Source organism: Loxodonta africana, chromosome 1 (assembly GCF_030014295.1).
Source record: "Loxodonta africana isolate mLoxAfr1 chromosome 1, mLoxAfr1.hap2, whole genome shotgun sequence".
In the NCBI taxonomy this organism is placed as follows: Eukaryota; Metazoa; Chordata; class Mammalia; order Proboscidea; family Elephantidae; genus Loxodonta; species Loxodonta africana.
Genome location: NC_087342.1, coordinates 105,241,785 through 105,269,081, shown reverse-complemented (window position 1 = coordinate 105,269,081; position 27,297 = coordinate 105,241,785). Strand labels below are relative to the sequence as shown.

The 27,297-nt window shown below is 40.4% G+C and overlaps 1 protein-coding gene across 5 annotated transcripts in view; it reads left to right on the top strand.

The window, feature by feature from the left end:
• Positions 1-26,981, top strand: part of LOC111750031 (uncharacterized) — a 43,227-nt gene extending 16,246 nt beyond the window's left edge. For 2 of the 5 annotated variants that reach the window (XR_010322184.1, XR_010322180.1), the window contains 2 exons: positions 3,321-3,461; positions 19,269-26,981. The gene's annotated coding sequence lies outside the window, so the exon portion shown is untranslated. Of the gene's footprint in view, positions 1-3,320; positions 8,204-19,268 lie in introns of those variants that run through there. The other 3 variants (XR_010322182.1, XR_010322183.1, XR_010322181.1) reach the window with 3 other exon arrangements.
• Positions 26,982-27,297: the final 316 nt, after the last annotated feature.

The window sequence follows — 27,297 nt, the reverse complement described above, 5'->3', positions numbered from 1 at the left end:
ATTTTCATCTCTGTAGCTTTGCGTTTCTTTCTAGAAGATTTCCTGGACTTAATCTTTAGTTCTTTTGATGAGTTTTTCATTTCTTCCCTTCCGTTTTTAATGTCCAACAGCTCAGCTTTGTTCCTTGATTGTTCTCTTTTTAAGAACATCTTGCTCTTATTTTATGGCTTTAATATCTCTCTGAGGATGTAAAATATAGGTGTAGAAGGTTTTTTTGTTTGTTGAAATTTTCTTCCTCCTTTATAGCTTCTCTTTCTTCCAGGTTTCTTTTTTCCCTTTTGTTTTGGTCTTTATTTTTCATATTAGAGGCTTTCTTGGATGCTTAGTAATATGCAATTGTTGGCTCACTTTTTAAGGGTGGTAGACTAAAAAGCTGAAGAGATACTCTGAAAAGTGTGGGTAGGACTTGCTTATCAGTTGTGAAATTTGCTATAGGATGATCTACCTGGGCTGTTTCATCGGAAACGTCTGATGTCAGTATCTTTAGGTCCTTTTCTTGACCTTTCTCAGAGTCTTTTGTGTGGATTGTAAAGACTGGGTTGCCACATTCCAATTGCTAGGTGGGGAAAGATGGGTGGGAATCTTAGCACCCAGGAGGTAAACTTTAACTTAATACTCCTGTTTTCAGTATGGTGGTACAGTGGTTAAGAGCTATAGCTGCTAACCAACAGGTCAGCAGTTCAAATCTACCAGCCGCTCTTTGAAAACCCTATGCGGCAGTTCTACTCTGTCCTAAACGGTCGCTCAGAGTCAGAATCAACTCAACAGCAATGGGGTTTGTTTTTTTTTTTCAGTATGATACCACTATTCTCAGCTATACTTGGTATGCCTCAGTCCAGAGAAACTCTTTTATTTCCTCTTCAGAGAATAATTCTATGGTTTTCTGCTGGGGTGGGTCAGGGTTTATTTAGGCTTCTTGGAAAAATGGGGGAGAAAATTTGAGTTTCCAAATGTCTGTAAAATAAATACTAAACTAATCTTTGTTAATCCATCCTTTATCTCTGCTTTCAGTAGTACAATGAGGCTAGTTCCTAAACTTTCCGGAGCTTCTACATATTAGATTGATTCTGGACTTTTCTAGTTGAAGTTCCAATCAAGTAAATTCTGACTTATGGCAACCCCATGTGTGTCACAGTAGAAGTGTGCTCCATAGGGTTTTTCATGGCTGACTTTTTGGAAATAGATTACCAGGTGCCTCTGGATGGTCTTGAACCTCTAACCTTTTGGTTAGTAGCCAAGCGTGTTAACTGTCTGTACTACCCCGGGACTCCTGTTTTCTCATTACCAGCTTTGAATTCAGTTTTCTCAGGTTCACTAAGTCCCTTACCAATTAGCTGTCTGCTGTCTAGCTTCCAAAAATTTGGGATTCATATGTCTTTCCCATAACCCACCATCCTTGTAGTTTTATGTCTTTTAAAAATTATACTTCCTGTAATTTTGGTAGAGTTTCAGGGAGCAATAAAAGTAGAAGTATGTGTTTAATCTGCTGTCTTCACCTGTAAGCCATACCTGCATTAAATTTTATAAAGTATAAAGTTAAAATTTCTTACTGTATTAAAAGTTTACATAATGCCATTTCACTTTGGTCCAGATTAAGATGACCTGTAAACCCAGGTAGGTCTCATTAAGTCCTTTGGATTCACAAATGATACTCTTGGACGTTGTAAATTTTATCCCTCAAATTACGTACCTCTTCTGAGGAGCTCTAGTTTCCTTTAGCCATTAAGGTGTTGCTAATAATTAGGATCTTCATAACCTATACGTCATATCCCTCACAGGGACACTGTTTATTGTTGTGTGCCTTTGCATTGATTCTGACTCATAGTGACTGTAAAGGACAGAGTAGAACTGCCCCGTACAGTTTTCTCAGCTGTAATCTTATGGGAGCCAATTGCCAGGTCTTTTCTCTTGTGGAGCCACCAAACTTTCAGCTGAGCACTGAATCGTTGCATGGTCAGGGCTCCTTAAATTGGCCATACATAATATTAAAATTGTCTAGTCTTTCTTACTGTCATAGGAGTAGTCTAATATGGCATCCACTGTCAGACCTGGCAGGAACAGAATTCCCTGGCTCCCAAACTGAATTAGTTAAACAGATTTACTGTAGACTAGAAGTGATGAATGTCTTCATTTTTTACTGTTAAAAGGGTACTAGTACATTTTTTAAAAAATCATGTGCAGTCATCTAGAATCTGTACATACCAATTATTATCAACCTGTGTTTTGGTCCATTAATTAATTACCTTTGCCAATAACTTACAATAGTTGAACCCTTGCCTAGTTGAGCTTATTCCTATACGGTCTTCTAACTACAAGTACTGTACAATTGAGTGTTATTAATTAGAGCATATGGTTTTTCTCTATATACACCTCATGAAGGTACGGGGTTGCTAATGTGCTTAGTCTGTCCACAGCAGATACATGAGGAGCCGCCTCGTGCTGTAGGCGGCGTTGCTTCTCATTGGAGGGAATAATCCCACGTGCGTCAAGAACTGGCCTGTGACCAGCAAGAGCCATCATTAAAAGAAACTCGATCAGAGCAGCTATACTGGAAAAGGAAAAGCCAACCAAATACCTCTGAACTTAATGTGATTTACCTGCTGCAATCCAGTCGATTCCCACTCACAGCGACCCTATAGAACAGAGTAGAACTGCCGCATAGAGTTTCCAAGGAGCGCCTGGCAGATTCAAACAGCCAACCCTTTGGTTAGCAGCCGTAGCACTTAACCGCTATCCCACCAGGGTTTCCTTAATGTGATTTGGGGGTACTGAATTTGTGTTTATGATCATATTCCTTCTCCCCTTCATTGCTCGGCTCCCAAATAGTTTGTAATTTACCTCCTATTTGCTTAAAAAGAATTTCCATTTTTACTTTAATCTTTCTGGTACATTGGGCAGTCATAAGTTCCTGTCCCAGTTTACTCAGTGGGTTATCAATCAGATTGGTCGCCTATACTGTGCAAAATCAGAAAGTAGAGGGAAATTTCCTTTTAGACTAAATTTTAGTTGTTAATTTTCCCCAATTCAAAATTCTTTTCCCACTCTTTGCCCCAATTCTTCACTTGTGCTATGTCAAAGTACAAAACTTTTTATTTGTATGTGTGATGGTTAATGTTATGTGTCAACTTGGCTAGGCAATAATTATCAGTGATTCGGCGGGCATTATGTAATTGTCCTTCATTTTGTGATTTGATGTGAGCAGCCAATCAGTTAGAAGAGGAGCTTCCTTGGGAGTGTGGCATGCATCCAGTATATACAGCTGTTCTGGCAAAGCTTGCTTTCTGAATCCTGCATCTGACTTGTCATCCTCTGACCTCCAGTTCTTGGAACATGAGCCAGCAGCCTGCCGTCTGATGTGCAGATTTTGGGTTTGTCAGCCCTGCAACTACATGAGTCAGTCGAGAAGCCTCCAGCCTGACATCTGACCCACGGATTTATGACCTGCTAGCCTCTACAGCTGTGTGAGTCGTTTACTTGAAATAAATCCCTCTCTCTCTCTATGTATATATACATGTGTATTTATATGCATATGCTTCAGTGGTTCAGCTCCTCTAGAGAACCTAGTCTAAGACACCCTAGGTGTGAAATAGTTGGGAAACCTTTTCATACTTACTTGATCTATACAAGCAGAAGAATTCTCCATCAAGTGAACGGCAGTCTAACTTGAATCACCAGAATAAAGAGTCACAGCCCCTCAAACAATTTCCAGACTTGAACCAGTTTACAGACCTACAACCCTTTAAATGAAGGGGAAGCTAGATCCCCTTGAAGAAGAACCCCATTACACAGCCAAAAATTTACACTGTTTATCTGTCTCCCAGCCTTCCCCAAAGGGATCTATGGCCTTTCACTAGAGTGACTGTTCACTGGGGAAAAGAAAATATTCAGACTTTCTGGGGATTACTAGATAACTGGCTCTGAACTGACACTAATTCTAGGAGACCCAAAATATCACTGTGGTCCAACCAGTCAGAGTCGGGGCATGTGGTTCTGCTGCCACTGTTTCTCTGCTGCAGCTTCTCGCTGTCTGTGTCATCTCTGGTGTTATAGCTCTGCTAACTTCCTTCTGAGTCCTCACCAGAATTGTCTTTGAAGTCCATAATTCCACCAACAGCCTCTTCAAGGCAATCTAGGCTTTTACTATTAGACACTTTAAAACTCTTCCAACCTCTATCCATTCAGTTTCAAAACAGCTTCCACATTTTAGGTATCTGTTAGAGCAGTACCCCGCTCTCTTGATACCAAATTCTTAGTCATCTAGTGCTGCTATAACAGAAATACCACAAGTGGATGGCTTTAGCAAGTAGAAATTTATTCTTTCACAGTCTAGGAGGCTGGAAGTCTGAGTTCAGGGTGTTAGTTCCAGAGGAAGGCTTTTTCTGTCTGCCTGTACTGGGGAAAGGCTCTTGTCATCAATCTTCCCCTGGTCTAGGAGCTTCTCAGCACAGGAACCCTGGGTCTAAAGGACACACTCCCCTCCTGGTTCTTCATTCTTGGTGGTAGGAGGTCCCTCTCCTCTGTGCTGGATTCTCTGTTGTATATCTCAAAAGAGATTGACTCAAGATACAACCTAATCCTGTAGATTGAGTCCTGCTTCATTAACATAACTGCCTCTAATACTGCCTCATTAACATCATAGAGGTTAGGACTTACAGCACATAGGATAATCACATCAAATCATCAAATAGTGGACAACCACACAATACTGGGAATCATGGCGTAGTCAAGTTGACACGTATTTTGGGGGCTACAATTCTATCCATAATATATATACACACATACACACATATATATACACTATACACACACAGATGTGTGTGTATACATATATATCTGTAACAAAAAAAACCTGTTGCCGTCGAGTCGATTCTGACTCATAGCGACCCTATAGGACAAAGCAGTATGCCCCATGGGGTTTCCAAGGAGTGCCTGGTGGATTCGAATTGCGGACCTTTTGGTCAGCAGCCATAGCGCTTAACCACTACGCCAGCAGGGTTTCCGTGTAGCATAGTGGCTAAGAGCTATGGCTGCTAACCAAAAGGTCAGCAGTTCAAATTCCATGTGGTGTAGTAGTTAAGCGCTATGGGTGCTAACCAAAAGGTTGGGAGTTTGGATCCACCAGGTCCTCCTTGGAAACCCTATGTGGCAGCTCTACTCTGTCCTGTAGGGTCGCTATGAGTTGGAATTGACCCAATGGCAACTGGGTTTTTATACCTATTTATCTATACACTTCACTGGTTTTGTTCCTCTAGAGAACCCAGTCTAAGACAGTATGTATCAGATCCCTTCATAGGTGGCATCCCAGACATACTTGGGGTGTTGGTCCATTTACCTGCACCCCATTATTTTTACTTAAACTTTGGTCCTGTCTACCATGGAAGTATACAATGGGGAGCAATTATCCTGAGAGTAAATGGCTTGGTGGTGCAAATGGTTAAGCACTCAGCTCCTAACTGAAATATGGCAGTTCAAACCTACCCAGAGGTGCCTCAGAGGACAGGCTTGGAGATCTGCTTCCGAAATATCACCGCCTTGAAAACCCTATGGGGCACTGTTCTACTCCACACACATGGGTTCACTATGAGTTAAAAGCAACTTGAAGGCAAACAGCAACATTCATGTTCTGAGCCAGTGAGAATCCTCACTAGCTCATCCTTTTTACCTGCTGCTTGGGAGAGATGGCCAAGTTGGAAGGACCATTTCATATTTGTATTATAAACCGATTCTTGAACCATTTTAGCTGTGAAATTATGTTTCCTCATCAGGTGCTAAGGAGCCCTGGTGGTGCAATGGTTAAGTGCTTGTCTGCTAACTGAAAGGTCAGCAGTTCAAACACACCCAACAGCTCCCTGGTAGAAAAGACCTGGTGTCCTGCTTCTGTAAAGATTACAGCCTAAGAAAACCTACAGAGCAATTCTGCTGTGTCCTATAGGGTTGCCATGAGTTGGAATCGACCCAATGGCACACAACAACAACAGTCAGATGCTAGGGGGCAGTAGTGGTTCAATGGTAGACTCCTTGCCTTCCATGTAGAAGACCCAGGTTTGATTCCTGGCCATTGCACCTCAAGCACAGTCACCATCTGTGTGTCTGGGGGGGCTTGCGTGTTGCTGTGATGCTGAACAGGTTTCAGTGGAGCTTCCAGACTAAGACTGGGAAGAAAGGGCTAAAGAAAGGCCTGGGGATCTATTTCCGAAAATCAGCCAATTAATATACTATGGATACCAGTGGTCTCATCAGCAACCCATCATGGGGATGGTTCACAGCTGGGCAGCATTTCCTTCCATTGTACATAGCGTTCCTATGAGTTGGGACCTGACTTGATGGCAAAAACAAAACAAAAAAAACCCATTGCCATAGAGTTGATTCCGACTCATAGCAATCCCATAGGACAGAGTACAGCTGCCCATGGGATTTCCAAGGAGTGGCAGACCAAGTGCTTAACCACTATGCCTTTAGGGCTCTGACTGGACAGCAGCTAATAACAACAACAATAATCATGCCAAGAAATCAGGAATGCTGAATTTCTGCACAGGTTCCTATGGAAGCTCCCGAATAGTTGATTCCATAATGGCTGCCTTTATCTGATTAAGCATTAATTGCTGTGAGGACAGACTTTTGGCCCTGATGGGCTGGGCATCGGTGAAATTCGTAATCTACCTTTCAGCAATGGATGTGGCCATTACCTCAAAGCACAGCAGTAAGTAGGGAAAGCCAGTCTCACAGCCAGTATGATGGCTGTTAAATACCTTGGGCCGGTGCCATGCCAAGGCAGCATCCATTCCTCCCTAATCATACTGCTCCTATGTTTACTTGCCTGCCTCCCTCATCTTGTCACAACATCTACAGCTTTGTCCCAATGGAATTCCTCATCAGGGATCAACCACATAAGGGGTTAATTTTGACTAAAAAGGGATGAGCCATCAATGAGGAAAACTTTCAGGGTATCTCCAAGACACAGTTTGGCTCTACAAGAATTCCCCCAGACACCTACAAGAATTTACCCTAGACCAGGTAAAGGCTTTTGTTCTTCAGGCCCCCTAACCACTAAAAAGCAGGCGCAGACATTAATAGGCATCTTGTGCCCTGAAAACAGCAACCCGATGCTTAATTTTGGCAAAATTACCAGTAAGTTGAATCTACAGCATTTTGCCTGTGCAGGCAAAATGCCAAAGACTAAGCCAGCAGCCTAAACATTAACTATAGCTCAGGAATTTGAATAAATGAGATAATGTCCTGTTTTATCTCTAGAGCCCAGATTCATGAAGTGACTACTATACTGCCTTCAATTCTGCCCACTGGAATGAGGCCCCTCTTTCTTCTCTCAAATGTGTGTTTATAAACCATTAGTATGTCCTTTTATGAGTGAATAATCCCTCGGGCCGGGTCGAAGATGGCTGCCACTCAAAGAGGTTCTAGAAGTGAGGGTGGTAGAGCCATCACAAGCTTAGGAGTGGCTCTGAGTCAGGAGACACAACTGTCTCCCAGGAGGCAGTACCTCCCCTCCGACAATGGTGCTCGATGTCTGCAGGGGGCGCTCTTGCCCAGGGCTGGCCTTCGCAGTGCTGGGAGGAGGGACGAACCTCCGTGGCGCTGGTTGTTCTAAACAATGAAGCTTATATTTGTTTGAATGTGATCCGATTCCTGTTGCACAGTTTGGGAGGCAGAAGTACTTGAAGTCACTTGATTTTGTTTTAGGTCCAATAAGCAGCTGGTAACTGACATTCAAAGGGAACATGATGTTTGGTTGCCTCAGGACCAGAAAGAAGCTAGAGGCCAATCCCATCCCGGAACTGGAATGGAAATCCCCTCAGGAACCCCACAGACGCCGTTGGTCTCGGACACACGCCTGGTATTTTGATCTGTGATACAGACCCAGAGGAAGGGTGTCATGTACGGTAGTCTGTAAGACTTCAGAGACAGTTAGTGGTTCAGACTCTATACAAATTCTGCTATCCTTCTAATAATCTAATACCCAGATGAGGGGTAGCCGTCTGCAGGGCCCAAGATGCCCATTACTGTCTGTGCCTGCTTTTTTGTGGTAGGGGCCCTGAAAAATGAAAGCCTTTACCTGGTCTGGGGTGAATTCTTGTAGGGGTGGGAGATAGAGTCAAGCTGTGTTTTGGAGATCCCCTGGAGTTTTTCCCAATTGATGGCTCATTCCATTTCAATAAAAAAAAAAAAAGCGGGGGGGTATTATTGATGTAATAAGGGAAGTCAGAGCTTCAGGCACAGTTGTTTCTAAATCGTCCCTGATAATTATGTCATCATTGTATCGATAACTTCAGTATCTGAAGTAGGTCTGGGACACCTGTTGAAATACTGCCTTATCAGATTATGGCACATTGCTGGAGAAATGATATTTCACTGGGGCAGGACCAAGGAAATTGCTGGCCTTGCCAAAGGACTGTAAGTAGGGTTGTCAGATTTAGCAAATACAAATACAGGATGCCCAGTTAAATCTGAGTTTCAAATAAATGGCAAATAACTTTTTAGTGTAACTATTTCCCAAATAAAGTTCCCGGCGTAGTAGACCATATGATTGTCCAATTCAAGATGGCCGATACCAGTCCATTGCAGCTCACTAATGCCTAGGATATCAATGTTTTTGCATTCCATTTCATGTTTAATGAGTTCCAATTTACGTAGATTCATACTTCGTACATTGTAGGTTCTGATTATTAATGGGTGTTTGCAGCTATTTGTTCTCATTTTGAGTCGTGCCACATCAACAAATGAAGGTCCCAAAAGCCTGACTCCATCCATATCATTAAGGCTGATGCCACTTTGAGGAGGCATCTCTTCACCAGTCGTATTTTGAGCGCCTTCCAACCTGAGGGGCTCATCTTCCGGCACTATATCAGTGTTCCACTGCTGTTCATAAGGTTTTCACTGGCTAATTCTTCCCTCCCACATGTCTGTCAGTTTGTCGTACTATGGGGGCTTGCATGTTGCTGTGATGCTGGAAGCTATGCCACCAGTATTCAGATACCAGCAGGGTCACCCATGGAGGACAGGCTTCAGCTGAGCTTCCAGACTAAGACAGACTAGGAAGAAGGACCCGACGGTCTACTTCTGAAAAGCATTAGCCAGTGAAAACCTTATGAATAGCAGCAGAACATTGTCTGATATAGTGCTGGAAGATGAGCCCCCCAGGTTGGAAGGCACTCGAAAGACGACTGGGGTAGAGCTGCCTCCTCAAAGTAGAGTCAGCCTTAATGACGTGGATGGAGTAAAGCTTTCAGGACCTTCATTTACTGATGTGGCACAACTCAAAATGAGAAGAAACAGGTGCAAATGTCCGTTAATAATTGGAACCTGGAATGTATGAAGTATGAATCTAGGAAAATAGGAAATGGAATGGAACGCAAAAAACATTGATATCCTAGGCATTAGTGAGCTGAAATGGACTGGCATTGGCCATTTTGAATTGGACAATCACTATAGTCTGCTATGCTGGGAATGAGAACTCGAAGAGGAATGGTATTGCACTCATGATCAAAAAGAACATTTCAAGATCTATCCTGAAGTACAATGCTGTCGGTGATAGGATGATATCCATACACCTACAAGGAAGACCAGTTAATGTGATTATTATTCAAATTTGCACACCAACCACTAGGGCCAAAGATGAAGAAATAGAAGATTTTTATCAGCTGCTGCAGTCTGAAATTGATTGAACATGCAGTCAGGATGCATTGATAATAAATTGGCGATTGGAATGCGAAAGCTGGAAACAAAGAAGAAGGATCAGTAGTTGGAAAATACGGCCTTGGTGACAGAAACAATGCCGGAGATCGAATGATAGAATTTTGCAAGACCGACGACTTCTTCATTGCAAATACCTTCTTTCACCAACATGAACAGTGACTATACACATGGACCTCACCAGATGGAACACACAGAAATCAAATTGACTACATCTGTGGAAAGAGATGATGGAAAAGCTCAATATCATCAGTCAGAACAAGGCCAGGGGCCCACTGTGGAACAGACCATCAATTGCTCATATGCAAGTTCAAGCTGAAAATGAAGAAAATCAGAGCAAATCCATGAGAGCCAAAATATGACCTTGAGTATATCCCACCTGAATTTAAAGAGCATCTCAGGAGTAGATTTGACGCATTGAACACTAGTGACTGAAGACCAGACGAGTTGTGGAATGACATCAAGGACATCATCCATGAAGAAAGCAAGAGGACATTGAAAAGACAGGAAAGAAAGAAAAGACCAAGATGGATGTCAGAGGAGACTCTGAAACTTGCTCTCGAACGTCAAGCAGCTAAAGCAAAAGGAAGAATCGATGAAGTAAAAGAACTGAACAGAAGATTACAAAGGGCAGCTCGAGAAGACAAAGTAGAGTATCATAATGACAAGTGCAAAGAGCTGGAGATGGAAAACCAAAAGGGAAGAACACGCTTGGCGTTTCTCAAGCTGAAAGAACTGAAGGAAAAATTCAAGCCTCAAGTTGCAATAGTGAAGGATTCCATGGGGAAAATATTAAATGACACAAGAAGCATCAAAAGAAGATGGAAGGAATACACAGAGTCATTACACCAAAAAGAATTCGTCGATGTTCAACCATTTCAAGAGGTGGCATATGATCAGGAACTGATGGTAGTGAAGGAAGAAGTCCAAGCTGCTCTGAAGGCATTGGCGAAAAACAAGGCTCCAGGAGTTGATGGAATATCAACTGAGATGTTTCAACAAACAGATGCAGGGCTGGAGGTTCTCACTCATCTATGCCAAGAAATTTGGAAGACAGCTCTCTGGCCAACTGACTAGAAGAGATCCATATTTATGCCTATTCCCAAGAAAGGTGATCCAACCGAATGTGGAAATCATAGAACAATATCATTAATATCACACACAAGCAAAATTTTGCTGAAGATCATTCAAAAACAGCTGCAGCAGTATATTGACAGGGAACTGCCAGAAATTCAGGCCGGTTTCAAAAGAGGATGTGGAACCAGGGATATCATTGCTGATGTCAGATGGTTCCTGGCTGAAAACAGAGAATACCAGAAGGATGTTTACCTGTGTTTTATTGAGTATGCAAAGGCATTCGACTGTGTGGATCATAACAAACTATGGATAACATTGCGAAGAATGGGAATTCCAGAACACTTAATTGTGCTCATGAAGAACCTTTACATAGATCAAGAGGCAGTTGTTTTGACAGAACAAGGGGATACTGTTTGGTTTAAAGTCAGGAAAGGTGTGCACCAGGGTTGTATTCTTTCACCATACCTATTCAATCTGTATGCTGAGCAAATAATATGAGAAGCTGGACTATATGAAGAAGAACGGAGTGTCAGGTTTGGAGGAAGACTCATTAACAACCTGCAATATGCAGATGACACAACCTTGCTTGCTGAAAGTGAAGAGGCCTTGAAGCACTTACTAATGAAGATCAAAGATCACAGCCTTCAGTATGGATTACACCTCAACATAAAGACAACAAAAGTCCTCACAACTGGACCAATGAGCACCATCATGATAAAAGGAGAAAAGATTGAAGTTGTCAAGGATTTCATTTTACTCGGATCCACAATCAACAGCCATGGAAGCAGCAGTCAAGAAATCAAAAAATGCATTGCATTGGGCAAATCTGCTGCAAAGGACCACTTCAAAGTGTTGAAGAGCAAAGATGTCACCCTGAAGAGTAAGGTGTGCCTGACCCAAGCCATGGTATTTTCAGTCGTATCATATGCATGTGAAAGCTGGACAATGAATAAGGAAGACCGAAGAGGAATTGACACCTTTGAATTGTGGTGTTGGCGAAGAATATTGAATATAGCATGGACTGCCAAAAGAACAAACAAGTCTGTCTTGGAGGAAGTACAACCAGAATGCTCCTTAGAAGCAAGGATGGCGAGACTGCATCTTACATACTTTGGACATGTTGTCAGGAGGGATCAGTCCCTGGAGAAGGACATCATGCTTGGCAGAGTAAAGGGTCAGCAGAAAAGAGGAAGACCCTCGAGGAGGTGGACTGACACAGTGGCTGCAACAATGAGCTCAAGCATAACAACGATTGTGAGGATGGCTCAGGACCAGGCAGTGTTTCGTTCTGTTGTGCACAGGGTCGCTCTGAGTCAGAACTGACTTGACGGCACCTAACAACAACAACAATTCTTTTCCCAGGTAGTCCATCAGTTCCTTCTTTCTATTCTTAGTCTGGAAGTTCAGCTGAAACCTGTCCACCACGGGTGACCCTGCCGGTATCTGAATACCGGTGGCACAGCTTCCAGCATCACAGCAACACGCAAGCACCAACGGTACAACAAACTGAAAGACGCGTGGTTTAAAGTCAGGAAAGGTGTGAATCAGGGTTGTATCCTTTTACCATACCTATTCAATCCATATGCTGAGCAAATAATCTGAGAAGCTGGACCATATGAAGAAGAACGGGGCATCAGGATTGGAGGAAGACTCACTAACAACCTGCGATATGCTCATGACACAACCTTGCTTGGTGAAAGTGAGGAGGACTTGAAAGCACTTACTGGTGAAGATCAAAGACCACACAGCCTTCAGTATGGATTGCACCTCAACATAAAGAAAACAAAAATCCTCATAACTGGACCAATAAGTGACATCATCATAAACAAAAGATTGAAGTTGTCAAGGATTTCGTTTTACTTGGATCCATAATCAACACCCATGGAAGCAGCAGTCAAGAAATCAAATGACACATTGTATTGGGCAAATCTGCTGCAAAAGACGTCTTTAAAGTGTTGAAAGGCAAAGGTCACCTTAAAGAGTAAGGTGCACCTGACCCAAGCTGTGGTGTTTTCATTTGCCTCCTATGCATGCGAAAGCTGAAAAATGCATAAGGAAGACCGCAGAGGAACTGATGCCTTTGAGTTGTGGTGATGGCGAAGAATATTGAATGTACCGTGGACTGCCAAAAGAATGAACAAATCTGGGTTAGAAGAAGTACAACCAGACTGGTCCTTAGAAGAAAGGATGGCGAGACTTATGTCTCACGTACTTTGGACATGTTATCAGGAGGTATCAGTCCCCGGAAAAGGACATTATGCTTGGCAAAGTAGAGGGTCAGCGAAAAGAGGAAGACCCTCAATGTGATGAGCTGCAACAATGGGCTCTAGCATAACGACAATTGTGAGGAAGGCACGGGACTGGGAGGTGTTTCGTTCTGTTGAACATAGGGTCACTATGAGTTGGAACCAACTCGATGGCACCTAACAACATGTCCAAATGTTGCATAGGGTGTACTTATACTAAAAATTGATACGTTATTTCTCTGAAATTCAAATTTAACCGAGTGTCTTGGGTTTTATCTGGCAACCCTAATTGTAAGAAGAAAATCAATACAATCTAAAAAAACCTTAGATTTCCAGTCTCACATAGAGGAAACCACCATTAAGGGTTTTGTGTATGCCTTTCCATAAATTGTTCATAAGTACACACAAATATTTATATGTGTGTTCAAATCTCAGCTCCTTCAATTATTAGCTGGGTGATCTTGGAAGAGTTACATAATCTCTCTAGATTCTAGTTTCCTCATTTGTAAAATGGAGATAATAATAATATGTGCCTCCTAAAGTGTTAAAAAAAAAAAAAAAAACAGTGCCATTGAGTTAATTGAGTTTGGAATATAGAAAGTACTGAAATAAAAAAAAAATTTTTTTATTACCAATAATGGTAATCATCATTAGTATTATATGTCATATCTTTAAAAATTCAAGTGGAAACATGATATAAATTGTTCTATACCTTTCTCTTTTCACCTTCTGTATCTTGTTTAGCCTATTTTTCACAGACACATAGAACTCCTTTTTGAAAATTTAATTGGTTTCTATTGATGGTTATTTAGGCTATTTTCACCTTTTTGTTACCATGCATAATGTTGCAGTGAACATCTTTGTGGTGCAATGATTGTTCAAAAGTTTCTCTGGGTGGCCTGGACAATGAGCAGCCAAGATGCAGAACTTCCCCCAACCCTTCTTCTCCAGTGAGCAGAAATGTACCTAAACTCACTGCTAGAAGAACCAGTGGCTCCCTCACCCAGGTGCTGGCAGCTGGCTTCTCTGGACAACATGATCAGCAATGGCAAAATGATTGGGACTAGAGTACTTGGATGAAAAATTTAAGAAGGCATCAAAATCTCAGTAATCAGATAAATATTTTAAAGCAGTATTTAAAAAAATCAGTATTAATGTAAAATATCTATAATGAACAAATATAAAAATTTTCAATAAAGACAAAATTAGGTAACAGTGTTATTCCAAGTCATATTAGATTTTACATTAATTTTGCTTTTAAAAAATATTTTATTACAATATAACTTGTCTTGATTACTGAGTTTTTTATTCTGCTTAGGGTTCATTGAGCTTCTTGGATATGTAGAGTCATGTCTTTTATCAAATTTAGGAAGTTTTCAGCATTGTTTCTTCAAATATTGTTTCTTCCTGCCTCTTTCTCCTCTTCTCCCTCAGGTCCACTCAGTAGTGTCCCATGGGTCCTTTAGGCTTTGTTCACTTTTCTTCATTCTATTTTCTTTGTTTCTCAGACTATAATTTCAGTTGTTCTATCTTCAAGTGCTCTGATTCTTTCTTCTGCCTGCTAAAATCTGCTGTTAAACCTCTTTAGTGAAGTTTTCACTTCATTATTGAACTTTTCAGCTCCAGAATTTCTATTTGGTTCCTTTTTATAATTTCTGTCTCTTTATTGATATTTTCATTTTGTTCGTACATCATTTTCCTGGTTTCCTTTAGTTTTTTTGTTTGTGGTTTCCTTTAGCCCTTTGAGCATATTCAAGACAGGTGATTTAAAGTGTTTGTCTCGTAAGTCCAATGTCTGATTTTTTTCAGGGATAGTTTCTGTCATTTTTTTTTTTCTTTTGAATGGCATACTTCCCTGTTTCTTTGTATGCTTTGTGACTTTTTATTGTTGTTGCTGAAAATTGGACATTCAAATTTTATAATGTGGTAACTCCTTAAATTGGATTCTCCTCCTTTCCCAGGGTTAGCTGTTCTTTATTGTTGAAGGCTGTAGTCATCTGTTTATCGACTTTTCCATAGTATTTTTTCAAAGACTGTATTCCTTGTGTGTGGTCTCTGAAGTCCTTTAATTTTTTTCAGCCAGTGTTTTGACAGATATTTCCTTACACACCAAGAACACTTTAAAGTTGTCTTTTCTTGATTCAGTCTTCACTTTATTACTGCGTACATTTAACCATTTTCCAGAGTTCTTACAAAGTTGGTTTTGACAGTTTCTGCTTATTTTTGCAACGTTTCTATGGAGTGGTAGGTGTTTGTAACTGTTTACTCCACGCTTTTGCTGATGTCCAAATTACTGAGTTTTTTGACCCCTTAAATTTTACACTAGAGCTGAGTGCCTCATTTGCCTCACCCTAAGTCTGGGCTCTGGCTGTCACCATATCCAGATATCACAGTGCCCAAGCTTGTCCTTCATTGATAAGGTGATCCTCATGCTTTCCCTTAAAAAAAAGGGAGCCCCTCAAGGCACAAGGTCTTTCTGTTGGAGCACAGACTCACATTGCACTTACAGTAGTCGGCCTCTATCCCTGTACATCTCCCCAGGGGCTGGTAAGTTGATGGGGGTCATGGACCTTCTCTTGTTGATTGTGATCTTTCCCCCTTAAAGCCTGTTTCTTAACCTACACCGTGTAACTTGCGGAATTTATCCTGAACCCTGTTTTCATAACGGGTCAGTCCTGAAGGGATCCATGTAACATAACCAACCTTGAGTATATGGCATTGTAAACATGTAAGAATATATCTGAAGTATAGATTTCTAGAAGTTGGGTTACTGGTCAAAATGGTATGTGAACTGTAAGTTTTGATAAATATATTTTATTTCTCTCCCAAGAAAATGTATGCATTTATATGCTGCTAAAAATGTGTGACAATAACTATTTCCCCACATTCTTAACAACATTGAGTATTATAACACTTTAAATTTTTTTTCCAGCCTTACACATGAAATAGTATTTTATTTTGTTTTAATTTATATTTGTTAATATAAATTTATTAATTATGAATAAGCTTGAGCATCATGTCTTTTTGTGTATTTATTAACCACTAATATGTCCTTTGTGAGTAAATTGCCTAATTCCAGTTTTCATTTGGATTGTTGACCCTTAGTGATTTGTTAATGCTCTTTACATATTAAGGTAAATAACTCTGGCTATTTTATGTTTTGCAAATATTATTCCTGATTTGTTGTTTGTCTTTTGACTTTTTAATAATTTTTTCTGGAATGAAATGCTTTAGATTTTTATGTACTCAAATTTATTAATTTTTTCTTTATGGTTCTGGATTTTGAGTTTTATTTAGAAAGATCTTTCTTATGTTTACTTTAGATTACCTGATATTTACTTAGTTTTCTTCTAGTACCTTCATAGCTTCATTATATCAATTTGAATACATCTAGAATTTATTTGGGAATAGAGAGTAAGAAAAACGTTTAATTTTTTTTTCTTTTTTCTAAATAGCTTGCCAACATGATTTATTGAAAAACCTATCTTTTCTCCATTGATTTGATATGTCACCCATATCACATTTTAAATTTTCATTTATATATGAGACTTTTTCTGAACTGTTTAATCTGTTACAATTGGCTTTGCCTTCCTGAATCAGCACCAGATTGTTTCAAATACAATAGATTTGTAATGTGTTTTAATATTTTTTTCCCTGGAGTTAGTAATTATTATTTCTCCCTGCCTCATTTGCTTATTTTTTTTCAATGTGATTATCATTATTTCAGCTGCAGGCTCTTTGCCAGTTTATAAATCTCTTATCAAGATACTAATATTATTGGTTATTCTGTCAGTTTATCTCCCCTCCCCCCAAATCTGAACTTGTTACTCTTTTTTCCTGGTGAACTTTTGTCTTATGTTGTCATTTATCCTGGGGATTCTTTTAGTCTGTCTCCTATGATAGAGCTCCCATTTCCTGGATACAGTATCTTCCTGTTTTCTGGCATTACTGTCATGTTTGGTAAATCATATCCATTAATAGCTTCACAAGGAAGGGAAGTAAACTCTTTCACATCTAAGCATGTCTTTGTTTTACTGTGATACTTGGATGACTATATGACTGGTCATGGCACTGTAACTTGAAAGCCATTTTACTCCAGAGTTTTGAAGGCATAGCTCTATTGCTTTCTAGAAGTGGAAACCATTTTTATTCCTGATATTTTGTATGGGTCTTCTATTTTCCTCTCTAGAGATAAGGAGAATTTTTTTTTTTTTTCTTTGTCCCCATTGTTCTGAAATTTCACAATTACGTGATTTATTATGAGTCTATTTTGATTTCTTGTGCTGGACCTTTTTAATTTGGAAACTTATACCCTACAGTTCTGGGAAATTTTTTTGGAAATATTTCTTTAATGATTCCCTCCCTTCCAAGTTCATTATTTATTCTTTCTGAAGCTCCTATTGTTTGGATGTTGGACCTTCTGGACTAGGCTTCTAATTTCTCATCTTTTCTTGCCAATTTTCTATCTCCTTGTATTTGTGCTCTATACTTTGGAATATTCTCTCAACATCATCTCCGAAATGTTCTGTAGAGTTAAAAAGTTTTTTTTTCCCCCTGATTCCATGTTTTTACTTCCCAAAAGCTCTTCCTCGTTTTTTTTCTCTCTGAATATTTCTTCTTTGTAGCATTCAGTTATTATTTTATGAACACAATATCTCTATATCATTAACTTTTAATTAATGGTAATTTCTTGTTTTGTTTAATCTTCCATAATCCATTTGCCCCAAGTTTCAGTGTTCTGTTTGCACATTTTGGTTTCTATACTTTATGTTAGAAGTTTTCCTCAGTGATCCTTCGTTATCCGTGCCTATTTAGGCTGATTAGAAGCTCTCACCATGTCAGGGAGGGTTTATAGGGTGTTCTGGCTAGCTCGTTTCACTGGGGGAACACTTGATGTCAGTATTTTCATGTCTTTCCTGGTGGGCTGTCAGATTCCTCAGAGAAATCTTCTCAAATGTCATTCTGGAAGGGTGAAAACGAGGCTGCTAGTGTTCTAGACATAGAGGCAGAAGAGGGCAGGATTTTGAGCATCTAATTCTTATACCTAATTCTGTTTTCTGTCTGATATTCCTGCCCTCAAGTGTGCCAAGGAGCCCTGGTTATGCAATGGTTGAGCAATGTGCTGCTAACCAAAACTTTGGAGGTTCGAATCCACTAGTGACTCCATGGGAGAAAAGACCTGGTGATCTACTCCTGTAAAGATTATAGCCTAGAAAACCCTATGGGGCAGATCTGCTCTTTCATATAGGGTTGCCATGAGTTGGAATCACTCAACAGCACACAACAACAATAAGTGTGCCTAGTGTCCAGAACAGAGACCTCCCTAGTTTGCCCTTTCCAGGGAATACATCTCTAGTCTTTTGTTGTGGTGAGGCAGGGAGTTGGGAGGGGATCCAGGGATATCTGCTTTTTAACAGTATTTCAATCAGTTCTCTTTATTTTATCCTTCCTCACTTTTGAGAGTAACTGGTTCCATGAATTCCTGAGCCTTTGGGAGTATAAGTAGTATAAGTTGTAGTGTAAGTTGGTTTGGTTCTTATCTATCCCTACTGCCACCTTACGATTCTATTTTCTTAGGTCTGAGTCATTTACTTAGAAGATAACTATTTATTTTTATGTATTTATTTTGCAGCTAGACACTGTAGTGCATTTTCTCACTGGAATTTTTAAAGTTTCTAATGATAACATCAACATATAATAATTTTTTTTCCTTTCTTAATTTTTATACTTCCTATTTCTTTCTATTCTCTAGTTGCACTGTCTTATACCTCCAGTATAAGGTATAAGACATAGTGGTAATGTGGGCATTCTTGTCTTTTTCCTGGGAAACTTTTTAGTATTTAATCAGTAAGTATGACCTGGTTTTTATTTGATTGCATATACTTATTATGTTAAGGAAGTATCCCTCTTTTTTGTTAAGATATTTTATCAGAAATGAGGATTGAATTTTTTCAAATACCTTTTTTGTCATCTATGGATTTTAAAAATCTATATTCATGAATGGAATTTGTCTGTAGTTTTCTTTTTGATGCTATGTTTTTCAGGTATTGGTATCACTGTAATTCTGGCTTTGCAAAAAATCCAGAAGTTTGTGCAGTAAAATGGATTGCTTTTCTGTGACATGTCTAGCCATGGTCTTGTAATTCCCACCCACGTGATAAGGTGGGACTATGCAAATAAGGCAGTTGTGGCCACCAAGGGGATTGGTCAGTTTTGTCTTAAAAGAGTCATTTCCAGAGCAGAGAGAGGATCTTACCGCCACAAAGGAAGAACAGCCAGGAGTGGAGATCGCGTCATTTGGACCTGGGATCCCTGCATGCAGAAGCTCCTGGAACCAGGAGATCGAGAGAGAGAGCAAGCTGTAACTCTGAAGACAGTGAGAAGTGGTGGCAGGAGAGACCAGCCAGAGACTGTGCATTGGGCTTCCTGGCCCACAGAGTGAGAAAGGTGAGTGCCTGGGGTGCCTCTGGGTACTTATTTCTATTATTCTTTTCTCCACAGCCCTCAGACTTAGTCCCACAATTCTGTGGTCTCCCCAGTAACCTTGCCAGAGGTTTCCTCATAGAAAATATGTGAGGGCATCTCTGCATCCCTGATTGAGTAGATTCCAAAATCACAGTGACCCTATAGACAGAGCAGAACTGCCCCATAGGGTTTCCACGGAGCAGCTAGTGGATTCGAACTGCTGACCTTTTGGTTAACAGCCAAGCTATTAACCACTACACCACAAGAGCTCTGGGGACTTATTGACAGGGTCTAAAGGAGTTTTGTAACACTTGCCTGAGCAGGGCAGAGGCCTAGGGCCAGAGAGAGGTGTCTGTGAGCACAGCTGTCCTGATGGAAGAAGTGTATCCCGAGTGTTCCTGAACCTGAATTATAACCTATTCCTTCCCTAATAAACCCCATAATTATGAATATTGACTGTGTGTTCTGTTTGGCCGTTGCAATGAATTATTGAACCCAGTAGAGAGTGCTGTGGGAGGGACAGTTGGTGTCAGAGTTGGTAAAGATGGCAGAGTGAGGAGGCATACCTAACCTTCACCTCATAAGAATCAGCCTTGGGTGGTTGATCTTGATTCTCATCCCTCCTTGTGAAGTTAGAGGAGGTCAGACATTGCCCCTACTCCAGTTTTACAGCTTGCTTTCCCTCTTATGCTTTTGAACAGTTTAATAGCATTGGCAGCACGGTGATTAAAAGCTCAGGCTGCTAAACAAAAAGTTGGCAGTTCAAATCCACCAGCTGCTCCTTGGAAACTCTATGGTGCAGTTCTAATCTATCCTATAGGGTCGCTATGAATCAGAGTCCACTCAATGGCAATGGGTTTGTTTTTTTTTAATAACATTGGAACTATCAAGTGAGTAAATTATAAAGCTACAGTGTCCGGTACTTGGACAGATTGGCCCTTATCCTCCCTCGAATCAAATGACAGTTTGTAGGGTGACCTCTCAGCAGACTTGTTGCCAGCCTTGTGAGCTATAGTCTCAGCAGGCACAGAAGTAATGTTGAATGAAAGATGTAAAATTTACTTTCTGGAAGCTTCAGGGAGCCGGAAAAGGAGGAGAAGGAAAAGGGATAGGAGGAGGAGGAAGTTAATTGTGTTGTTTGGACAAGAATTTAGTTGAACAAATACGTTTCCCTTTAGCCCACCACAAGACAGGCAGGCCTGATTAAATAGGACAAAGGAAAAGGAATTTCTATTATTCTTTTCTCCACAGCCCTCAGACTTAGTCCCACAATTCTGTGGTCTCCCCAGTAACCTTGCCAAAGGTTTCCCCGTAGAAAATATGTGAGGGCATCTCTGCATCCCTGAAACAAGGTCTGGAGTTGTCACTTGCTGACAAATGGCTAAACACTGTTGACTTAGTGGCTTGCTGGTTCCTTTTTTTTTTTTGATGAAGGTGGTGGTGTTTGATTCACTATTCGGCTTGATTTGGCTCATTCAAGACCCAGTGGCTTTTTGCAGTATATCTACTACCTAGGGAAGTGCTGGGGTGGTAGGGTCTAGAAAAAAAAGTTCAGTATATTACAAATGAGAAACTTCTGGCTATGTCTGCAAACAGAAGTGGCTGCCTACAGAGGCTTGACTGTACCATCAGACAGCCGCTGAACAAGAAGACTGGGTGACTCCCATGATTCTCCAAGTCCACAATTCTCTGAAATGGGAAGGTTTTGAAGACGTTATCATCTTTAAAATGGGCTTTGAACTAGATCATCTCTACATTCCTCTTTAACTGTCGTAGTTAATGAGTTGGTATAGCTCAGAGACTAAGAGCATATACTGTAGATTCAGAAAGATAATAGCGTGAATCCCATTTCTGGTTGAATTAACTATATGATGTTGGTCAAATTACTGAACCCCACTGAGCTTCAGCTTATATATAAAATGGGAACAATCACAGAATCTATCTTATAAGGCTGATGTGAAAACAAAATGAGATATTGGGCATAAGCTTCAGGCATGGTGTCTGGATCTTAGAAAGGATACCATTATTATTGTTGTTCTTCTTATTATTTTGTAAACCTTCTCAAACTGATACTTAAGTCACTAAGTTAACAGCCCTTAGAGCGATACTGGTAAAATTCAGGTCTGTATCTGAGTTAGATAGTAGCTGAGAATTTGCTTAAACCATTCAGCCTGATGGTCAGTAGGACTCTTCTTTGCTTCCAAATCTTTTGTCTTAGGGAAATCTTCATGGATGCCTAAGACCTGTCCTCAGAAAGTATATGGATGGTTTTGGATAGAGAGACTAGACTCCAAGTAGGAAAATCTGGTTGCTGTTTCTGATTGGTCATCAGGGGAACAGAGGCCATGTTGGTGGATTCACCATCTCCCTGTACCATTTTTTCTTAAAATTGTGCTTTAGTTGAAGGTTTACAGAACAAATTAATTTCTCATTAAGCAATTAATACACAAATTGTTTTGTGATGTTGTTTGCCAACCCCATCACTTGTCAACACTCTCCCCTTCTTGACTTTGGGTTCCCCATTACCAGCTTTCCTGTCCCCTTCTGCCTTCTCATCCTTACCCCTGGGCTGGTGTGCCCACTTAGTCTCATTTTGTTTTATGGGCCTGTCTAATCTGTGGCTGAAGGGTGAACCTCAGGAGTGACTTGCCCTAGCTAGGATTTCCAGTACAATATTAAATAGGAGTGGTGATAAAGACATCTTTGCCTTATTTCTGTTCTCAGGGGGAGTGTTTTCAGCTTCTCTCCATTAAAAAGATGTTGGCTGCTGGTTTTTTATAGATACCTTTTGTTATATTGAAGAATTTCCCTTCTATACCTATTTTATTGAGAGTTTTTATCAGGAATGGGTGTTGGACTTTATTGAATGCCTTTTCTGCATCGATTGAGATGATCATGTGATTCTTTTCTTTTGTTCTATTTATGTGGTGGATTACTTTGATTTTCTAGTGTCGAACCATTCTTGCATACCTGGTGTGAATCCCACTTGGTTGGGGTGTATTTTTTTTTTTTTAATGTGATTCTGAATTCTATTGGCTAGAATTTTGTTGAGAATTTTTGCACCTCTATTCATGAGAGATATGGGTTTGTAATTTTCTTTTTTTGTGGTATCTTTGTCTTGTTTTGGTATCAGGGTTATGCTGGCTTCATATAATGAATTTGGAAGTATCCCTTCACTTTCTATGTTCTGAAATAGTGTGAGCTTTTTTCTGAATGTTTGGTAAAATTCTCCAGTGAAGTCATCTGGGTAAGGGCTTTTTATTGTTGAGAGATTTTTTTTTTTAATTACCTTTTCAATCTCTTCTCTTGGTATGACTCTGTTCAGGTTGTTTACTTAAGTTTGTGTTAGTTTAGTAGATAGTGTGCTTCTAGAAGTGTGTCCATTTCCTCTAGGTTTTCAGATTTCTTGGAGTATAGTTTTTTGTAGTACTCTGTTATGATCCTTTTTATTTCAGCTGGATCTGTTGCAATGTCTACCATTTTATTTCTTATTTGCTTCCTCTCCTGTTTTTCTTTTGTCAGTTTGGCCAGTGGTTTCTCGATTTTGTTGATCCTTTCAAAGAACCAACTTTTGGTTTTGTTGATTCTATTTTCTAGTCTCTATATTTCATTTATTTCTGCTCTGATCTTTATTATTTCCTTTCTTCTGGTAGTTGTGGACTACTTTTGCTATTCTGTTTTTGTTTGAGTTGTTTAGCTAATGTTTTGATTTTGTACCTTTCCTCTTTTTTGATGTGTGCATCTATTGCTATAAATTGACCTCTGAGGACTGCCTTTGCTGTATGATGTGTTTTCATTCTCATTTGATTCTAGGCATTTTTTTTATCCCATCTTTGATTTCTTCTATTCCCCAGTGATTTTTAAGCAAGGTGTCATTCAGTTTCTATGTATTTGATTTTTTTCCCTTGATTTTCCTTTTATTAATTTCTACTTTTATGGCATTGTGATTGAAGAAGATGTTTTGTATTATCTCAGTGTTTTGGATTTTGTTGAGGGTTGCTTTGTGATCTAAGATGTGGTCTGTTTGGGAGAATGTTCCATGTGCATTGGAAAAGAATGCATACTCTGCTGCTGTTGGGTGGAATATTCTATATATGCCTATGAGGTCAGGTTGGTTAATTGTGGCCTTTAGATCTTCTGTATCTTTGTTGAGTTTCTTTCTTGGTGTTCTATCCTTTACCAAGAGTGGTGTGTCGAAGTCTCCAGCTATTATTGTGGAGCTGTTGATTTCTCTTTTTAGTGCTGTTAGAGTTTGTTTTATGAATTTTGCAGCCCTGTAATTGGGTGTGTCGATATTTATTATGGCTATATCCTCATGGTGGATTGTCCCTTTAATCATTATATAACATCCTGCTTTGTCTTTTATAGTGGGTTTTGTTTTAAAGTCTATTTTATCTGAGATTAGTATTACCACTCCTGCTCTCTTTTGGTAACTGTTTGCTTGATATATTTTTCCATTTTTATATTTTTAATATGTTTATTTCTTTGCTTCTAAGATGTGTCTCTTGTAGACAGCATATTGATGAGTCCTCTTTTTTTTTAATCCATTCTGTCACTCTCTGACTTTTTATGAGTGCATTTAAGCCATTTATGTTCAGCGTTGATTATTGATAGGTGTGAGTTCATTGCTGTCATTTTGAGTGCTTTTTTTTGTGGTGTTGACATTTTCATTGCTCCTTGTTCTCTCCTGTATTGAATTCCTTTTGTTTGTGGGTTTTTTTCATTGCTTTTGTCTTTGTAGATTTTGTTTTTACTGAGGCTTTGTGTTTTTCTTCTTTATTTTGATGAGTACGTTTGTTAACTTTCTTTTTGGTTACCTGGACATTTACCCCATCTTCCTAAATTTAAACCAGGCTTTTATTTCTTGATATTACCTTGACTTCTTCTTCCTTTGAAAGCTCTATACCTACACTGTTTATTCCCTCTTTTATTGTTCTGATGTTTTTCTGATTTACAGATTGACCTCTCTGGTTCCCTGTTGTAAATCTTTTAGTTTTGTTTTATCCTTGAGAATTCATTACCTAGGTTGGTATCTGGCCAATGTTGTCCTGTGTCCTAGATTCAAGTTGTTGTCTGGTGTTAGTTCTCTAACCAAAGGACTCCTTTTAATAGTCCTTGTAAATTTGATTTGGTTTTAACATATCCTCTTAATTTCTGTTTATCTGGAAATGTCCTAATTTCGCTATCATATTTGAGCAAGAGTTTTACGGGATATATTATTCTTGATTGACATTTTTTTTTCTTTCAAGGTTTTATATATGTCATCCCATTGCCTTCTTGCCTGCATGGTTTCTGCTGAGTAATCAGAGTTTAGTCTTATTGTTTCCCCTCTGTATGTGACTTTTTATTTTTCTTGAGCTGCTCTCAGGATCCTTTCTTTGTCTTTGGTTTTAGTGAGTAATGTTATGTCTTGGTGATTTTCTTTTGGTGTCTGTCCTGTGTGGTGTTCGTTGAGCTTCTTGGATGGTCAGCTTTTCATCTTTCGTGATATTAGGGAAGTTTTCTGACAGCAAATCTTCAATGATCTTCTCTGTGTTTTGTTTTCTCTCCCTGTTTTGGAACTCCGATCACATGCAGATTTTTGCTTTTGATTGTATCCCAGTCTTTCTCAGTGTTTCTTCATTCTTTCCTCTTTTCTCTGATTTTTCCTCAAAGTGGTATCCAAGGAATTGTCTTTGATTTCGCTGATCCTGTCTTCCATTGTTTCAAATTTGCTTCTAAAACTTTTTATTGCACTGTCATTTCTGAAATCTTGTTGTTTATCTTTTGGCTTTCTAATTGCTTTTCTTGTATGATTTCTAGTTGTTTATTGTATTAAATTCCTGTATTATTTTCCTGAATTCTTCCATTGCTTTGTGTTTTCTGTGATTTTGTCTGTATTTTCCATGGTTTTGTCTATTTTTTCCTTATTTTTGTCTGCATTTTCCTTCATCCCTTGGAGTGCACTGAATATTAAAGTTCTGAATTCCCTATCAGGTAGTTCCAGTGCCTTTTCTTTGACTGGAAGGTCATCTGGTGTTTTATTTTGGTAGCTTTCTAGAGCCATCTTGTCCTTTTTTTAAATACGATTTTTGATATTGTCTGCTGCCTCTGGGACATTCAGGAATTATTTTCTTCATTTATTGACCGTAGATTTGTTTGTTTCTTTCTGCTTTATTGTTTTATTTGGTTTTGTCTGGCAGGTGGGCTGGGCGTGCTTTGTTGCACACTCACCTGTGGGCGCAATACTTCTCACCACCTTGCCTATGTGGACAGGGCCAGTTGCTCAGCTATAGTGCAACAAGGCAGGTCCAGCGCAGGGGAGGGTTTGGGATGGGTTGTTTGTGACATGTACTGGGGTCGATGGGGCGGGTCCATGGCAGTGCAGGGCAGGATCCAGTGGTTTATGCTGCTTCTGCTCTGGGGCATGGCACTTGCACGTGATGCAGGTAGGCAGAGGGGAGGGAGAGCATCTGATGCTTGGAACTAAGTGGGTGAGAAAAAGAAGGAAAAAAAGGTGATAAATGGTGGCTTGGTAGGATTCGGCAGGTGGTGGGGCAGACCTATAGAGGCCGTGTACCAGTTGCTGTCTAGCTGAGCAGTGCAGCTCAGCCTGTTGAGAAGGGGCATGAGTGGCACACAGGGCTAGGTGGGCAGGAGAAAGGAAAGTAAAGAGGAGAAACAACAAACAAAACAACAATGACAAAAAATGAGTACGGTGCTGGGGCAGCTGACCATTTGTGGCAGGGCAGAATTGGGTTGGTGGCGAGCTGATATCTCTCTCACTGGGTGCCACAGCACAGCCCATCAGGAAGGGGCAGAGGCAGCTCAGGGCCTAGGTGGGAGGGTGAAGGAAAAGGGAGAGGAGTAAAGATAAAGAAAAATAAAAAATATGGTGCTGAGGGAGCCAGCATGTTGTGGCAGTGCAGACCTGGGAAGGTCATGTGCCAGAGGCTCTCTAGCCAAGCAATATAGCACAGCCTGTTGAGAAGGGGAGAGGGTGGCTCATGGGGCTACGTGAGTGGGAGAAAGGAAAGGAAGGAAGGAGTGTGAGAGAAGAAACAACAACAACAAAAAGAAGGGAAAAAGCAAAAGCAAACAGCAACAACAAAAAAAAAAGGCGCTGAGAGAGCCTGCTGGTGGGGGCAACACAGACCCAGGGAGGCCGCGTGCTGGTGGCTCCCTAGGCAAGCAGTGTGGCACAGCCTGTCAAGAAGGGTTGGGGGATGTCACACGTGGCTAGCTTGGCAGGAGAAAGGAAAGGAAGGATGGAAGAGATATAGAAGAAACTGAAAGAAAAAAAAATGACACTGAAGGAGCCTGCCAGTGGGGGCAGCATGGACCAAGGGAGGCCATGTGCTGGTGGCTCTCTAGCAGAGTGGTGTGACACAGCCCGTCAGGAAGGGGTGGGAATGACACATGGGCCAGGTGTGAAGGAGAAGGGAAAGGAGAGAAACAGAAGAAACCAGAAAAAAAAAAAAAAAAAGGCACTGAGGGAGCTCACCCACAGGGTAGTGTGGACCTGAAAAGGCCATGTGCAAGTGGTTCTCTAGCCAAGCAATGTGGCACAGCCCATCAAGAAGGGGTGGGGACGGCACATGCGGCTAGATAGATGGTAGAAGGGAAAGGAAGAGAGAGAAAGAAGAAACCAAAAAGGAGAAAGTGGCACTGAGGGGCCTGTGGGTGGGGTGGCATGGATCCGGGGAGGCTGTGTGCTGGTGGCTCTCTAGCTGAGCAATGTGGCACAGCCTGTCAAGAAGGGGCAGGAAAAAAAAAATCTGAGGCCTTCACGCAACACTGTTTTGGAAAATCCAACCCTAGT